Source organism: Pleurodeles waltl, chromosome 2_1, assembly GCF_031143425.1.
Source record: "Pleurodeles waltl isolate 20211129_DDA chromosome 2_1, aPleWal1.hap1.20221129, whole genome shotgun sequence".
Lineage (NCBI taxonomy): Eukaryota > Metazoa > Chordata > Amphibia > Caudata > Salamandridae > Pleurodeles > Pleurodeles waltl.
The window spans coordinates 534,903,064-534,921,553 of NC_090438.1; the positions used below are offsets into that span (position 1 = coordinate 534,903,064).

General features: G+C 41.8%; 1 long non-coding RNA gene across 2 annotated transcripts in view; it reads left to right on the forward strand.

Moving 5' to 3' along the window:
• LOC138258965 (uncharacterized) overlaps positions 1-18,490 on the forward strand; it is a 114,443-nt gene that overhangs the window by 46,025 nt on the left and 49,928 nt on the right. For both annotated transcript variants that reach the window (XR_011198614.1, XR_011198615.1), the window contains exons 2-3: positions 304-415; positions 9,541-9,705. This is a non-coding gene — a long non-coding RNA (uncharacterized lncRNA). The remainder of the gene's footprint in view (positions 1-303; positions 416-9,540; positions 9,706-18,490) is intronic.

The following is an 18,490-nucleotide window of genomic DNA, read 5'->3' on the forward strand; positions in this document are numbered from 1 at the left end:
GACTATTGTATTGTGTTATTCATGACCCCGTGTATTTTCTGATAACAATACTACGAATACCATAATGCCTCTGTGAAATTATTAATTGAAAAGGCAGGTGATTTGTAACAACGTGCAATGCTAATCAAAACCACCTGATGAAGGCGTAAGCTGAAACGCGTTGTGGGACCTGATTCTGTGTTCAGTGAACTGCCGCAAGATGTTACCTTTATTAAAGAAGTTTGGCTAGATTTTACCTCCGTGAGTGCAGCGCAATCTTTGTGAATATATATATATATATTTTTTTTTTTCATTTGTCAACAGTTCAACAGTTCTCCTGCAGTTGCAGCTTGCATCTTCAAAGCAATGCAAGCAGTGCACATACTTCAACTGACTTCTTTCAACGGTAGCTTTTAGGCAGCAATAAAAAAGTCAAGTAAGTCTTGTTATTACGTTTCTGCTAGAAAAGGATCTGACTTTTGTCTAGTAGCAGTTTTGATGCCATAAAGTGTTGCCTAAGGTTTACATGCCTACTAAAAGAATCAAAACTGTATTATATGTGAATAACTGAGTGGATTAGTAAAGCCAGCCATTACCTGCGCTATAATACAAATGAAATGTATGTGCGAGGGGGGCTATGGAGAGATGAAATGCACTTTTGCTGGGTGCTAGTGAGGGAATCCGAGGAGGAGGTAATGGGAGTGGGAGAACCAATAATGATTGTTGGTCTGGGCGCTAGAGGCGCTAAAGACTGTGTTGATTGGTATCAGTATCTGAGGGATAGGGCAATGGCGCAGACTCTGGGAGTGATTTTTCAGTCGGAGGAGTCCCAGTCGATTAATCCTCTTCCAGTGATTATGAGGGAGGTGGTGAGGACAGTCCTCCTGTCCCTTTGCAAGCACAGTCTGTGCAGCGGGACAATAGCGGGTTAGCAAGCACAGAAAAAGTGCTCTCTTGGGAGCTCCCCAATTTAGTTCAGCCCCAAATTCTACCAGCCAAATCGTATTGTAGAGACATCAAAATTATCCATCACAGAACAACCTGGTTTTGTAAGGCAGGTACCTGTGTTTTTGGTCCTGGGCTCAGCGGCCATATAGGGAAACCTACCAAACCCAGACATTTCTAGAAACTAAACATCCAAAGGAGTCCAGAGAGGTGTGACTAATGTGGATTCCCCAGAGCTTCTTACCCAGAATGCCCTGCAAAGCTGAAATGTTGAATAAAAACTCATTTTTTCTTGCATTTCTGTCACACAAACTACAGGAATATGCTGGGATCCACAAAATTACTATCACCCAGCATTTCCCCACCTAGCCTGATAAAAACGCTACCTTGCTTGAGTTCCTGTACCTAGTGCCTGACTCAGGAATTGATCACCTCAGGTTCAACTTTTGCCCTCATGTAAGGACCAACATTGATCGTTGTGAGATCTATTCCAGAGATGGGCACTAGCCCTACCCACACAAGTGAGGTACCATTTTATCAGGAGACTTGGAGGAATGCTGGGTGGAAGGAAATGTGTGGCTCCTCTCAGATTCCAGAAATTTATATCACTGAAATGTGATGAAAAATTGGATTTGTGCCAAATATTGAGATTTGCAAAGTATTTGGTGTAACCGAACATGGTGAGAGCCCCACAAGTCACCCCATTCCAAATTTCCCTAGATGTCTAGTTTTCAAAAACTGTATAGGTTTGCTAGGTTTCCTTAGATGCCGGCTGAGTTAGAGACCAAAGACCACAGCTAGGCACTTTTTAAAAAACAGGTTAGTTTTCTTTGGGAAATTGTGATGTGTCCACATTGTGTTTTGGGGCATTTCCTGTTGCAGGCACTAGGCCTACCCACACAAGTGAGGTACCATTTTTATTGGGAGACTCTGAAGAACGCTGGTTGGAAGGAAATTTGTGGATTCTCTAAGATTCCATAACTTTCTGTCATTGAATTGTGAGGAAAAAGTGTTTTTGGGCCAAATGTTGAGGTTTGCAAAGGATTCTGGGTAACAGAACCTGGTGAGAGCCCCACAAATCACCCCATCTTGGATTCTCCTAGGTGTCTAGTTTAAAAAAATGCACATGTTTGGTAGGTTTCCCTAGGTGAAGACTGAACTAAAGATCAAAATCAACAACTAGGTACTTTCCAAAAAACATATCAGTTTTCAATGTAAAAGTGTGATGTGCCCATGTTCCGTTTCCTGTCACGGGCACTAGTCCTACCCATGCAAGTGACATATTTTTTCCTTCCAAATGTAAGACAGTGTGTAAAAGAGATGTCTATTTGAGAAGTGCCCTGTATTTCACATGGTAGTATGGGCACCCAGGAATTCAGAGATGTGCAAGTAACCACTGCTTCTCAACACCTTATCTTGTGCCCATTTTGGAAATACAAAGGTTTTCTTGATACCTTTTTTCACTCTTTATATTTCAGCAAATGAATTGCTGTGTACCTGGTATAGAATGAAAACCCATTGCAAGGTGCTGCTCATTTATTGGCTCTGGGTACCTAGGGTTCTTGATGGACCTACAAGCCCTATATATCCCCGCAACCAGAAGAGTACAACAGACATAACAATATATTGCTTTGAAAAATTTGACATCAGCTGTTATTTTCTGTAGGAAAACCTGGTAGGAGCTACACAAATGACTTCTTGAATGAATTCAGAATTTTGTCTGTGTTTCAGAAATGTTTAGCTTTACGGGATCCAGTATTGGTTTCACACCCATTTCTGTCACTAACTAGAAGGAGGCTGAAAGCACAAAAATAGTAAAAATGGGATATGCCCCAGTAAAATGCCAAAATTATGTGGAAAAATGTGGTTTTCTGATTAAAGTCTGCCTTTTCCTGAAAGCTGGGAAGATGGTGATTTTAGCACTGCAAATCCTTTATTGATGCCATTTTCAGGGGAAAACAAACACAAGCCTTTTTCCATAGTCCTTTTTTCCCATTTAAAAAAAAAGACATTTTCACTGTATTTTGGCACCAGGGAAACCCACAAACTCTGGGTACCTTTAGAATCCCTAGGATGTTGGAAAAAAAGGACACAAATTTGGCGTGGATAGCTTATGTGGACAAACAGTTATGAAGGCCTAAGCATAAACTACCCCAAATAGCCAAAAAAGAGCTCATCAATGGGGAGGGTAGGGGGAGGCCCAGCAGCTAAGGGGTTAATGGGCTGAAGGACCATGATAACCTATATCTCTAGTTTAGGAATAAACTTGACATTGCTAGCAAATTGCTAACACAAATGGTTTGTATTTGCTGTGTGATGGACTTTCTTAACTAAATAGTGATTTGTTTGCCGATTCACAATTGCCAGGGAAAATTATTAAAATCATATGCAATCTGTACTCAAGAAGATTTGACTTCTACAACTGCATATTATCCAAGTTAAAACTTACTGTACATACTATATTTCAAGCAATAATTTCCCATTTCCAAAAGTATACTTCACTGAAAGGATTTTCTTTTCTACAATAGCACAGTTTGTCTCAGCTGTATTTTTTTGCTTGTTAATATAGCCAATATTTTAACATTCAATTATTTTTTGTTGCCTTAGTGAGAATACAGAGGTTTTTTGATACTCAGGCCATGATACTCATTTTGTCAACCTCAGAAGGATAAACGGCTGAGTGGACTCAATGGGATTCATGTATGTTGAATAAGGAGCCAGACAAAGACAGGTGGAAGGCTTAGGTCACAAGACCTTCCATCATAAAGATGGTCATTATGTACCAAAGGATTGTATCATCAGCCTGACTGGGATCATGTAATTGATGCAATCACACCTGCCATATGTGCCCCCAACTCAGCATGAATTATTACCTCTAACATTTTTAATACTGTTTGGGAAATTGAATTCATTTTGTCTCCAAACAGTAACTAATCATTTGTGTTACACTTTCTAATTTAGTGATCTAATTGCTACTTTACAGTTTCTGTAAAAATATTACCTTTTTCAAAAACAAAGGTTTGTTATTTCATCTTCTACATGCTATTGTCAAGACAGTGCACTATCCTTAGCTTCATTCCTTGCCAAGTTCCCATGCCTTTTCCGATCAAATAAGCAAACTAATTCAGCTTGGTGGCAATATGATCAAGCAGAAGAAGGTGTGATGGCAAGAGGGAGATTGAGAGAAAGGCACAGAGAGAGGCAGAGATGGAGAACAAAGATCTGTTTATGGTAGTATCCGTTCAGGCTCTTCTGAACTAAGGGCTTCATAGATAAATAATCACTTTGGTAAAAAGTGATTTGAACTGCACACAGGTGTTTATTTAATTCTTTTTTTTCTTTTAAGAACTGACCCATGTACCAATAAGTAGGTTCACAAAAGAGATATTGCTAGTTGTTTGTAATTTGAAATACTTCATCAATACTCATGAGGTAGGTCACAAATTAAGACTCACCTTCATTGGCTACAATCATAAGAATGGCGGCTTGTTGGGGGTCAGCAGACCACAATGTCTGTAATTGCTTTTAAATGCAGCATTTTTTAATTTTTTTTTAAATGCAGCCCATTTAACTTGTTAACAATGGAATGCATTTAAAAAAAATGAAAAAAGAATAGTTACTCAAAGTAGGACCACTGCGTATTCACAAAAATATTTTGTCAACATTCACAAAGGGGAAAGGGGTACCTCGAGGACCAGTACCAGTATGCAAATGGCTTACCACCTCCTTTTATCTGAGAGTAAAATATGATTATTTTTACAATGGAATTTCAGTCAATAGCGTACCTACCATAACTGTTGGAAACTGAGTTACTGGTGTTGGTGAGGGAAACCTTACTCAGGCAGCAACAACAATCTGTGGTAGGGTGAAACATAAGCAAACCCCAAATTAACTTTGCTGAGCCCTCTGGTAGCTTGGTACAACCGTCAGGCTTTACTTAGAGGCAATGTAAAAAGTATTTTTGAAGCAATTAAAACAGTAATAAAGTGAGACAAATAAAATCAAATAAATAATGTTGCACTAAAATGATAAAAATCTAATCAGTAGAACTGGAGCTTTGCAATTTTAAAGATTTAGGTGAAAAATAGCACCAAAACCCCCAAAGTGCCAACTGTGGTTATTTAGTCATGGCAGACCGGTACAAAGTCACATGGAATGAATGTCCAATACAGGGACCCAGTGAGGCCCACTGAAAAAAAGTACCTTAAATCCTGACTGAGGAGCAATGTGGAGTCCTGCATTGAGAATGCTTCACAAAGCAGAGGTTCTGAGGTGCTGCAAGGTTGTGATTGGAGGTCTTGTGACAAGGAACTTTCAATGTAAAGGTCTGCATTGAGGATGCATCATGCAACGGCAGCTCAGGGGAAACTGTGGGCTGTGATCAGAGGGGCTGCATTGTGGATGTATCACACAGCGATTCAGGTACTGACTTTTGGGAAGCAATGCATCACCCAGCTTTAGTTCTTCTGGGACACCAGATGGGCTGGCAGAGCACATTGAGGCCCATTTCCAAAGGTCTAGGACTAGGGTAGCACCACTTGGGAGGGCAGGACTCACAGCAGTCAGAGTCCCGGTGTTGCGCTCAAGGTTGTTGGAGCCTGCACTGTCCCTGAGCCTCTGGTTAGGAGACCAGACAACTAGCCCTTGGAGTCACTCTGGTGGTCATAGGTTCAAGGTGCAAGTCCAGTTCTTTTCACTCATACAGGAAGGCAGCAGGGAAGTACAGCAGGGCAGCAGTTCTTCTCGCAGCAAAGCACCACAGCAGTCCTCTTTCTGAGTCTTCCACTGGTTCAAATATGTAATGAAGATGTCGGTGTCTAAAGATCCACTACTTTTACCTGGTAACTATTTTGAAGTAGGAAAAGATTCTGGAGGTTTCCAACCCTAGATGCCTCTGGAATTGAATATTCTGCCTCTCTGCCCTTGCCTCATATTGTCTGGGGTCTCAATAGACTGGTGTCAAACCCTTTGTGAGTGTGCTGAGGCAGAGTCTTTGTGATATGCAAATGTGGTAGGTGACAGTTCCTCCTACTCATTAAATCAGACACGTACCATCTTGTCAACATCTATGACCGATTGTCTCATTGTCTGGGAGTAATACACAAAGACTAATTGCCCACTATATCTAGTCATGTGACCCAGGATGCAGAGTGCAGACACCACATGATTAGGACAAGAAAATGTCAACTTTCTAAAAGTGGCATTTTCAGAATTGTCCAACATCACCTTTAAAGAAGGCTTTAAATTACAATTCAGTAGACATCAAACTCACCATTCCTACCTGCTCCAAATTGAAAGATATCCCTTATTTTCACTGCCAGGGCATGTAAAACTTAAATGTACATGTACAACCTTTTAGTTACACATCACCCTATCCTATGTGGTACCTAGGGCCTCCCTTACAGAACACACATATAATAAAAGGAGAGTTTAAGCTTAACAAGGGGGTTTAAATGGCAGGTTGACACAGCAGCATATAACTGCATTTAAGCTTCAATGGCACCCCTGGGACATGTATCAAAGTGCTACTTAAGTGGGTGGCACAATAAGTGCTGCAGCCTGCAAGCATGTACTTCACAGGCCCTGGGTATATGATATACCATTTTACCATTCTAAAAGGGACTTATAGGTAAATTAAATATTCCAGTCAAGTATATGCCAATCAAACCATGTTTAGGGAAGTGAGCACAAGCATGTTAACACTAATTAGTAGCTCTAAAGTGCACAAAGCCCTAACACCAACAAAAATGAATTTCAGCAAAAACTGGAGGTAAGTAGGCAAACTGTTTGGGGGAAGACCAACCTAAGGCTGACAGGTTTTGCAATGTAGATAAAGGCCCTCATTCTGACCTTGGCGGGCGGCGGAGGCCGCCCGCCAAAGTCCCGCCGTCAGGTTACCGTTCCGCGGTGGAAAGACCGCGGCGGTAATTCTGACTTTCCCGCTGGGCTGGCGGGCGGTCTCCTTCAGACCGCCAGCCAGCCCAGCGGGAAAGAGGCTTCCACGATGAAGCCGGCTCGGAATCGAGCCGGCGGAGTGGAAGCTGTGCGACGGGTGCAGTTGCACCCGTCGCGTATTTCACTGTCTGCGCAGCGGACAGTGAAATACATTTAGGGGCCCTCTTACGGGGGCCCCTGCAATGCCCATGCCAGTGGCATGGGCACTGCAGGGGCCCCCAGGGGCCCCGCGACCCCCCCTACCGCCATCCGGATCTCGGCGGTCCGACCGCCGGGATCTGGATGGCGGTAGGGGGGGTCAGAATCCCCGCGGCGGTGCAGCAAGCTGCGCCGCCGCGGAGGATTCAATGGGGCCGCGGTACACTGGCGGGACCCCGCCAGTGGTGCCGGTCCGACCGCGGCTTTACCGCCGCGGTCGGAATCCCCATTGAAGCACCGCCGGCTTGTCGGCGGTGCTCCCGCGGTCCTCCGCCCTGGCGGTCAAAGACCGCCAGGGTCAGAATGAGGGCCAAAGTGTCTTTTCAATGAATTGTTTCTTTGTCCCAACAGATGTGAGAAACTAGTGGGCTTGCCTGCTCCCAGGGGCTGCTGAAATTTGATTTGATGCTCACTAGTTAGGATGCATCAAAGGTTTCAACCTATGTTTTAGAAAATGTATATTAGCATGAGTTCCTAGAGTAGAGAGACACACTCTTTCTAATATTCCTAAAGTTACCTCACTTCAGGAGAGAACTCCTTTTAAGCTCTTTTCTTTCATAAGCGGTCTGCTGATTTATGAATGAGAATACTTTTCAGCTTAAACAAATCTTATGGGCAAAGTCTCTATGCTTATGCATTTCATTCTCTCATCAGAATTCTATTTTGTTTCTGACATATTTTCCTTTGTTTAATTAAGAAATTACCATTCTTAGGTCTAAACCAGATTAACTAATTCCTTAATGGAACAAACTTGCTATATCTTCACTGTATTATTCATAATAATTACAAATAATGTATATTTCCTTATGCAATATCGACTAATGGATTATTTGAATTTGTTACTATGATGAGTAAATGATTACTGTTAACTGAATAAAACAAACAAACGTATTGGATTAAGAATAAAACTCTTTACCTCACTCAAATTATCTTTATTTACCATTTTAGAGCCCTAAATTGGAGTTGTTTTTCATGAAGGTTTGATATAAATGATAGCTCCTTCTCAATTATCCTTATTGACGAAAAATGTTACATAGACTAGCGGCAGGAGTTATTCTATGACTAAACACAAAGGCTCATATACAAGAATCCCAACACCATCACAGGACTGAGCTGCCCACATCAGGCGTAGCCATGACTCAAGGGAGATGTCCACCTAAACTGTGAGCTGTTCTGGGGGGTGAGCTGCAATTATGCTGCATTCCATGAAGGACAGTGGATACCCCACATTAAGTATATCCTTTAGCAGAGGAATGCACCTGAACATGTATCACACAAAGAATGGATCTCAAATCCAACTCTCTGCATAGAATTTTTAAACTCTTCCCAGTCAGTCATGCTAATGGATTGTTAGCATGGTTTCTCTCAAGTAGACAAATTACCAATGCGAGGACTCCTGTACCAAGAGTTATCTACTACAGATAAGAGCACTGAAAAAGAGCTGCAATGTACACTGCCTTAGAAATTGATTTAGATATTTTGGCATTAGTTGACAATTTTTGGAACTCTCAACAATTTTGGGCTATGATTTGTAGGATTGCTACCAAGGTTGTTCTAGTCATTTAAATACACTGCACCCTGACCTCTGGCTGTCTAAGACTTACTTAAGGGGTGACATATGTATAAAAAGAAGAAGATGTAGGACTGGCAAGAAGTTTAACTTGCTAGGTTGCAATTGCAGTTTAAACATGCACACACAATCTGCAATGGCAAGCCTAGGATATGTTTTAAAGGCTACTTAAGTGGGGTTCACACTCCCAATCATAATGCAGCCAGTTTTCCTTCAAGGAAAAAATTGTTTTATTTAAAAAGAAATCACAGACATGTTCTTCAGCAGGTCACCATCCCTGTGAGTGCAGGCCATTCCCCATTGGTTGCAAATTGTGACATGCCTCATGAATATTGATGAGGGAGGTTTCCTGCGACCCTTTTGGGAATCAGAAGCAGTGTTAAACACATTCTTGTATATCACAGGTTATGATTTTCTAATAGCAAATTGCAAAAATGTGCTAATAGGAATTTGTAAACACAACTTGGTACGTGTACTATGTACCTCATGTCTCAGTGAAATCTTTCTTGTTTGCTAGTTGATCTCACTATTAAGCTTGAATTTGTTTTTCTTAATTTTTGTTGCTTCTTATTCCTATTAATTTTGCTCAATCACACATGCTTCTTCTTAGTCTTCTTTATTATTGCTATGTGAAAACAACACAAGAGGGAGCAACGTTTTTCGGGAATCTTAGCTGAAAGTTCATTGTTAATGGCTCTTAAGAGATAGCTCAGAAGCCTTGTCTATTATTTGGATTCTTTTCCATTGTTAGGTAGGTTCAGTTCCCAAGTGCACATTTTAACTTGTTCAGGCATGGCCTGAGATGTCAATGATGGTTAGGTAGATGTGGGCTCCAAGGTTATCAGGAGAGAGCAAGATATATTTATACCCCAAGCTTTTTGTTCCTTTTCCAGGTGTCTGGATACCAAAAGTGAAATGGAGCAAAGAGTGCAGCAGCTTTAAGGAACAGGGGAAACCAGATAGTTTCCTATGGATCCAGGTCACATGACTGGAAGAACTAGAAGTATCAAATCCTGAAAGACAAGGAGTGGTCCAGAACACAGCTGTGGTTTGTGAATGTAAGTAGTTCAGTTGAAAAACTGTTTCTCATCAGATTTATGGCAATCATGTGAAATCCACTGATTGTAGTAATCTCCCAAAATCTGTGGAAAGGCTGAAACATCTAACACAGCATATCTAGGATTTTGCTTTAAACAAGGTCAATAAATCTTTTCACCCTTCATGAAGTGATAGAGAAAAAGAGCAATCAAAACTCTTCAAAAATCACAATTTATATGACACTATGGCCTGTGTGGCCATGCAAGAAAAACTCTAGTCTGAAATAAGTTAAGGGTTTTATTACAGAATCAGGTTCAGTTTTGAGTAAATGATTCTCAAAACAAGGTTATAAAGATAAAAAAAAATCACCATAGGTTGACCAAGGCGATTAAAAAGATTCAAACGAATTAACACCAATAACGGAATTATGAATTCAATTGAATAAGCTTTGTCAGTGTGTATGTAACAGTGGATTTAAAACTAAATAACTCTGTTAATACTTTCTATTTAGTGTAATGTGGAACTGCATCTTCACTTTTTGCATATAACAATTAAACATTACTTTTCTGAAATCCATTATTGTTTTCATGCAAACTATTCATTACTATGATAAGAAATCACATAGAATCAAATTAATTAAGGGGCGGGTTTTGCATTTCCTAAATAGTAATTTCTTATTAAGAAATCACTATTTAGGAAATGCTAAACCGGGTCCACCTTGGTGCACCCCCAAAACAGAGGTGCACCTGTAGAGCACACATATGTCTAATGGGCATGTGCGTGTTCTATTACAATTTGAAAAAAATACCTTGGGGTGCTTTTTTTTCTTTAGATTGAACCTGGTTGCCACCGACTTCAAGTCAGTGGTAATTGCATCTCCTAAATACCCAAGTCACATTTAGGAAATGGCTTGCACACCAGAATAGGAATCGCAATAGGAAGTCCCTATTTGCAATTTCCTGTTTTAGGAATCGCAAAATGCAATTTCTACTGGGTAGAAATCGCAAATTGTGATTCCTTAAAGACCTTTGTACATACGAAAAGGCTGTTTTGAATTTCTTAACACCCAAAAATACCTATTCGGGTCATTAAGAAATGCAAAAGGGCTTTGTACATCTTGCCCTTTGTGTCAGTTTAATAAAGGCTTTCAGTGCATCACTTTACACTATTAGGACTCAATTAACAAAATGCAAAGATTGCCACGTATAGGTGATTCCACATCATCATTTCTGCTGTCTGATTACTCTTTGTTTGCAGTTCATGAAAAAGGAGGATATGGAGAACCAAAATATATCCAGCGTGGATCAATTCATTCTCATTGGTTTTACTCTCAAGAGAGAGTTGAAAATATTTATCTTCACTGTCATTTCGATCATCTATATCCTAACAATCTCTATAAATATTCTCATCATTGCTGTCATTAGGAGAGAATCTTCCCTCCACAAGCCTATGTACTTGTTCATTGGAACATTTTCATTTTTGGAAATCTGGTACCCTACAGCCACTGTGCCCAAATTGCTTTCAAGTCTCATCACAGGAAGCAACTCAATATCAGTCAGTGGATGCATTGCTCAATATTACTTCCACTTCTCTTTAGGGGTTACAGAAAACGTCCTCCTAGTCACCATGGCCTTTGATCGCTATGTCGCTATCTGCAATCCACTGCATTACGTGACCATTATCAACCACAGGCTGTGTGCTCAGCTTGCTTTGAGCTGTTGGGTTGTTGGTTTCTTGGCTTTAACAGTGACAGTCACCCAGATCTCCCAACTACACTTCTGTGGATCTAATATGATCAACCATTATTATTGTGACTTTGCTCCATTGATTACATTGTCCTGTTCTGAAACCTACACAGTTGAGTTGAATTTCTTTATCATGGTTACTTCTGTATTATTAAGTTGTTTCTTGGTGATTATTGTATCTTATGTTTATATCATGTTGACTATCATAAGGATGTCCAGCAATATGGGCAGGAGGAGGGCCTTCTCCACCTGCGTTTCTCATCTCACTGTGATATCTATATTCTACGGGACTACAATTTTCATGTTTGTGAAGCCAGCAGGAACAAGGTTGCTGAATATCAACAAAGTTGTTTCTGTTTTCCCTTCCATTGTGACACCTCTGCTAAATCCTATCATTTACACATTGAGAAACAAGGAGATAAAGGCCAGCCTGCGAAGAGTCATACAGGGGGTGTGAGTTATATGACAAATTATTTAAATGTTTTACTCTTTATTTAAACATATGATGCATGTGTACAGATGAAGGTATTTAGCCCAAGACTTCCTCAATTAATATGTAAAGTCAATCAAATATTATAAACTGTGCTGACTCAGATAAACCTGAATTTTTTCTCAGGTCAAGATTTGATCTATAGTAGCTTGCAATTCATCTTTGCTTTTTTTTCTTTTTTTTACAAAGCATTTTCAACTTGAACAATGTCTGGCAAAGTTTAGACCGTTTAACCGTTCTGAGTTTGGCTATCACACCCTGCTGCTTTTTCTAAAATATCGTGTATGCATTGTGGAGAAAGGACAGATGAAACATATCAATTTGGTACAAGATGCATCATATACACAGAAAAGGAGTTGTTTACCACAGCCTGTCAATTCCTCACGTGAGGTACCAGGTTACACCTTTCCATCACTCTCGTAAACAGGGACTTTGCCATGATCATATATGGAATGGATAATTTCAACCATGAATATGTGGTGTCTTCTTATATAACCATGATGACATATTGGAATATTAATAGGGTCATAGTAGAATGTGAAAAGGTATTGTGGAATGTAAACTTTGTCAGTTTAAGATTGTTTGCAATATAAAGCAGATGTGTTGGCCCTTTTTATCAGCTGTACTTGTTTGCAATAAAAAATAAGTATTACTGCATGTGAGAGAAATTACTCAATTCTTGGCGATAAGCTGATTTCAACAAGAGAAGCAAGGACAATGTATTCTCACAATGTACCTAAGGGAAGGCAGTAAATAATGCTGATTTGAAAGGAATGGCACTGAGGAACACTACATAACAAAGTTTTAATATTGAGGGGCTGTGCTGTGAGTGCAAACCACTGCTGGGGGCCAACACAAGTTTGTAAAGTGCTTTTAAAATATTTTTGTGCTCAACCGCATCGCACAGTTGCTACCATTAAAGGCGAGTGGACTCACTACATGCATCAGAAGCTTTGCGGCCCCATGGCGCGCATCGTGTCTCATATCCCATGTCAATTGTTGTATAGGGCGCGTGTTGTGACATCAACGCATTGGAGGCCATTTTTAAGTGGGAGAACTTTCAGTCAAGCAAATGCAACCATTATTTAGGCAGCAGAGGATCTTTTGACAAGCCTGACGGAGACATGCTGACGAGTGCTCAAACAAATAGGATACGCTTCTCAGGATAAAATAATTCACACTGTATAATTTTGATGGTACCATTTAATTATATTCTTGTTTTTAATTGTTTTTGAAACACTTAAACCTTCAGTGCAATATTACACTTTACATTGTGGTTATTACACTAGAGTTGAAATGTGTGCAACACAAACTTTTTTGCTTACTCCGCCTTAACCTTTCTTAACAACGGCAGGTGACTCCCCCATTAAGTGGCACAAATGGAAGGAATACTTTCTAAACTATATGGATACTACTGAGGGTGAGGAGTTATCTGAACACAGCAAAAAGACGATTTTACATTTGTTAGGGCCAAAGGGTCTTAAAGTGTACAGTTCTATAGAAAATAAAGTTCACGCTGCTGATGATTCTAATGCGGTTAAATGCATTAGAAGACTTAGACAAGTACTATTTAACATCTGCATGTATTGCTATTGACAAGCATGATTTTTTCAGTAGCAGGGTAAAACAGAGATAATTGAGGGGTATAAATTTGATCTTAAAACATGTAGATTTAGCACATTTTGCGACAAATTGATAAAAGATTATATAATTATTCCTATAAATAATGAGTACATAAAACAAAGATTGTGAGTGAACGGTGATCTCAACTAGGAGAGGTTGTAGCCACAGTTGACTTCAAAAAGTCTAAGAAGGAAATTGTTAGCAGAGTTAAACACAAGAAAGAGAGACACATCCTCAAGATGAGCTCTAAAAGGGAAGGTGTAAAAACAGCAGAAAAAAGGTGTTACAAGTGTGGCACTAAGGATCACCTAGCATACAGTAAAAAATGTCCTACAAAAAATCAGAAATGTGGGGAAAGTGGAATTAGGGGCCATTTGTCTAAGGTGTGTAGAAAAGGGAAGAACACCAAGAATGTTGCTATAATTAAAGATGAGTTCAAAACAGACTTGGATTTTGAAGTATCAACAGGAGAACACACTTCTACTGAGCATGATTGTGTATTAGGTATCAAGGATACCAGTTCCACTACAAAAAAGAACAGTGAAAAAACTGCAAACCACCTTAACATACAGTCTATAAATAAACCAGTAAGTAATATAAGTTTGGGACGAATGGAAACACTGATTGTAGCCAACTCTGGATTCCCAATATAATATAATTGATAGGGAAGTATGGGAAGAAAAGTTCAAGAAAGTTCTAAGGACATTCTTGATCATTCAGATGTAACGCCAGAAATGTTTACAGAGGAGCCCATACCCATGATAGGTTACAGAAAGGTAATTTTTGAATTTAAAGGGAGAAAAACTATTGGTAAACTTAATGTGGCAGAAAAAGGTCGTCCATGTTGAGATGGATTGATCAGAGAGAGCTGGACATTATACTATACCCTAATGGTGTAGAACAAGTTTTAGTCATGGGTGAAAGTGAGAGAAGTGGTACCAAATTCAAGAATGATTCTCCAGAGGTGTTTTCTGGGACAATTGGTACCCCAACTGTATATTCCTATAAGATAATGTTGAAAAGTGAAGCAATTCATAAAGTACAGAAGTCTAGAGAGATTCATTGGGTCCTGAAAGAGAAAGTCAATAAATAATTAGATGCTTTATGAAAAGGAGGAATCATTGAGGAAGTGGAGGCAGCTGAGTGGTTCTAGCCCACAAGGCCAAAGGTAAGATTTTATTATGTGTTGATTTGAGGGAGCTGGATAGAAACAATGTTGTAGAGAAATTCCCACTCCCTAAAATCGATGAGATGCTTGCACTGATGATAGGAATGAATGGTTCACATCTATAAACGTATTGCTGTGTACTATCAGGTAAAGCCACATGATGAAAGTAAAAACTTAACCGCTTTTATGATACCAAAATATTGTTATTGATATGTGTGCATGCCCTTTGGCCTTGCCTCAGCAACAGCTGTTTTTCAAACATTAATGCTCAAGCTTTTTAGGGACATGCCAGGCATATTTGTTTCAAGATTACATTTTGGTCAAGGGGAAGATCAAAGAACTACATAATATCAGGTTGGATGGTGTGCTAGCAAAGTTGTGTGAGTGGTTTGACAGCAGAATTTTCAAAATTCAGGTTTGTTGTACAAGTAAGGGCTTACTTGGGACATGAAACTTCAGTAGAAGGCATAGAACCAAAAAAAATTGATGAATGCGATAAAAGATGTTCCTAAACCTTGTGATAAAGATCAGTTAAGATCATTCTTTGGGTTAGTGGAATTTAATGCAAAATTTGTAAAGCTGTTTCAGAGTAAACATTCAATTAGAGATAGTTTCTAGAGAATAGATGTAAATGTGTATGGACAGATGACAATTACTTCAATAATATAAAGGATAATAAATGCAAAGTAAAAATACTTATATGGTTTTGACCCTAAGCCTGCAAGTGTTCTAACTACTGATGTAGGTAACAAAGGGATCTTAGCTGGTTTAAGTTAGAAAAATCTCAAAGGCAAATTTTTTTTACAGCATTTGTGTCTAGCGCATTAGCACCATTGGAAGAAAGATATTCTGTTATTGAAAAGGAAACACTTGCAGTAGTCTAGGGGATAGAACACTTCAGAGATTTTGGGTGGGGCTTTGAAGTAGAAGTGAGGTGTGGTCATAAACCACTCCTTAAAATTCTTGTATGAAGAAGGTCTGCTAAAAGCTACCCCCAAAATTGCAAGAATATCCAGAAGACTTCTGGATTTCAGTTACACATAAGAGTATCTTCCTGGAGCCAAAAATAAAGTTGCAGATTACTCAAGTAGAATGCTAGTGCCATGGGATGAAAACTCTGATGATTGGGAAGAATTAAGGCCCTCATTACGAGTCTGGCAGTCCTTGGAGCGGGCTAGCGGTAAAGACAGCCATACTATGGCCCTCATTTTAAGATTGGCGGTAAATGTTGCCTACCGCCGCAGCGATGGCCACCAAAAGACCACTGCTGCAGCTAACATCCGTACGCCAAATTATTACCACAGCAGGATTTCCACCACAAGAAGGGCATAAATCCAGCAGTGGCCATACTGGCAGATGGTGTTAAGGTTGCGTTGCTACCACCAGCAGCGCCACGCCAGTAGACCGCCACCAGCCGTATTATGACAAATAATACCACCTGGCGGTGTTCTGCTGGTGCGGGTTCTGCTTCCGACAGGGGAGAGGGGTGGGGGTGTTTTGTGTGTGTGTGTCGTTGTATGCATGAATGTGTGAGTGTGCGTGAATGTGACTGTGTGTGTAGTGTTGTTTGCATGGGTGTATGCATGTGTGAGAATGCGTGTATCAATGGAAATATGAATGCATGTCTGCATGTCAGTGTGAATGTGTGTACAGACGTGTGCGAGAATGAGTGGATGCATGTGTGAATGAATGCATGTTTGTCAGTGTGAGTGTGTGTATGCGTGGTGTGTGTGCATGAACAGGGGAGGGAGGATCGGAAGGGGGATCACGGATTGAAATGGGTAGTGGGGGGTGTCTGGGGAGTGTTGGGGGATGGGTGAGCCTCCTACCAGTGACAAGGATGGAATTCCCTGTCACTGGTAGCACTTAACGCTATGGTGGTAAGCAGGGTCAAAATACCACCGGCGGTATAATAGTAGCCACCAGGCTGGAGATTGTTATCTCCTGCCCAGCGGCTGCAGCCAACCCGCCAATGTCATAATGTGGTGGTATGTACCGCCAGCCTGTTGGCAGTACTACCGCCAGATTATCACCGACCGCCGGGGTCATAATGACCTCCTATGACTTCAGCGGTTTGGCCGAAGCCAAACTGCTGAAATGCTGGCAGTACCACCAGGGGGGTCGGACCACCAGGCAGGAGGTGAGCACCTCTGGCCTGGCTGTAGCCGCCATACCGCCACTGGTATTACGACTCGGTAGACCGCCAGCACTTTCGTGGCAGTCGCATGCACACACTCAGACATATACATTCACTCGCATGCACACACTGAGACAGACTCCCCCTCCCACTGCATTCACACAAACATACATGCACCTACAGACACAACACCCCCTCCCCCTCTCGGCATACACACACTCACACAGACACCCACTTTCCCCTCCCCCACATTCATACACACAAGCAGAAACCACTCACATTTACACAACACCCACCTTCAACCCCCATCTTTCAAAGGATCAACTTACCTGCTTCGGCAAGGTGGACGTCCAGAAGGGGGTGGGTCTCGGGTGTTTCCACCACCAGCACTGCACTGCTGTGCAGGAAACTGCCACGCCGTATTGCGGATCATAATACTGCAGGCAGAGTTGTGTTGGCGTGGCAGTCCCGGTGGTGGAAACCACCTCTATTACATCTACCAGGCCGACTGTGTCGGCTTTCCACCCGAAATTGGGTGGAAATCGGCACAATGTTGTAATATGGTGGTCTTCAGACCGTCAGCACTGGTGGTCTTTTGGTGGCTGCGGTTTTGGGGGTCTTTCGAAAAGACGGTTGGAGTCATAATGACCACCTAAGTGTAGCATGGGCTGGAGGAAACAGAGATGCTATTGGCAGCAAGGAATTGATAGACATTAGCATGAATTATCCTATTTTAAGGACCCTCAAGGACTTTGGGGGTCATTACAACCTCGGCGGTCTTTTTACAAGACCGCCGAGGGACCGCCGTGCGGAAGACCACCAGTAGTGGAGGTTTGCCGCTCGGCGTATTATGACTGTTGGCTGCTCTCCGTCCTTTTTCCGATGGAGAGCCGCCAACAGCCATACTGGCGGGCGGCGGGGAAGTGGAGGTTGCTCCACTTTTACCGCCACGCCAACAGAACACCGCCCACCGAATCACGTCCTGTGATTCGGCGTGGCGGTGTTCTGTTGGCGGTGTGGTGTCCGCGGAGCAGCCCCCATGGCTCCCCTCTCGGAGGATCGACCGAACAGGTAAGTCGATCATCCGTTAGGGGAGGGGGGTGGAGGGGTGTTGTGTGTTGTGTGGGTGCATGGGGGTGTGCGTCTGTGTATGTAGATGGGGTGTGTGAGTGCGTGTATGCTTGCGGGGTGTTGCATGTATTGGGAATGAGTGCGTGTATGTCTGTGGGTATGTCTGTATGGATGTGTGCGTGTATGTTTGTATGTGGGTGTGCGTGTCTGACTGTGTGTGGATATAGGCATGTATGTCGGTGTGTGTGCGTGTGTGTGTTGGTGGTGCCTGTGTGAGTGTCAGGTGTGTGTGAGTTCTGTGATGTTTGGGGTCGGGTGGGGATGGGGGTGGTGGTGGGCGGTGTAGGGGAGGGAATCGAGGTGGTTGTGGGGGGTGGGGGAGACCCATATCAGTGCGAGGGAAGGAATTCCCTGGCACTGATAGTGCTTACTGCCATGGATTTCATGGCGGTTCCAACCACAGGAAATCCACGGCGGTAAGCCGGGTCAAAGTACCGCCGGCGGTATAGTGACGGCCGCGGGGCTGGAGACCCAGGTCTCCAGCCCGGCGGGCGGAACGGAGAACCGGCGG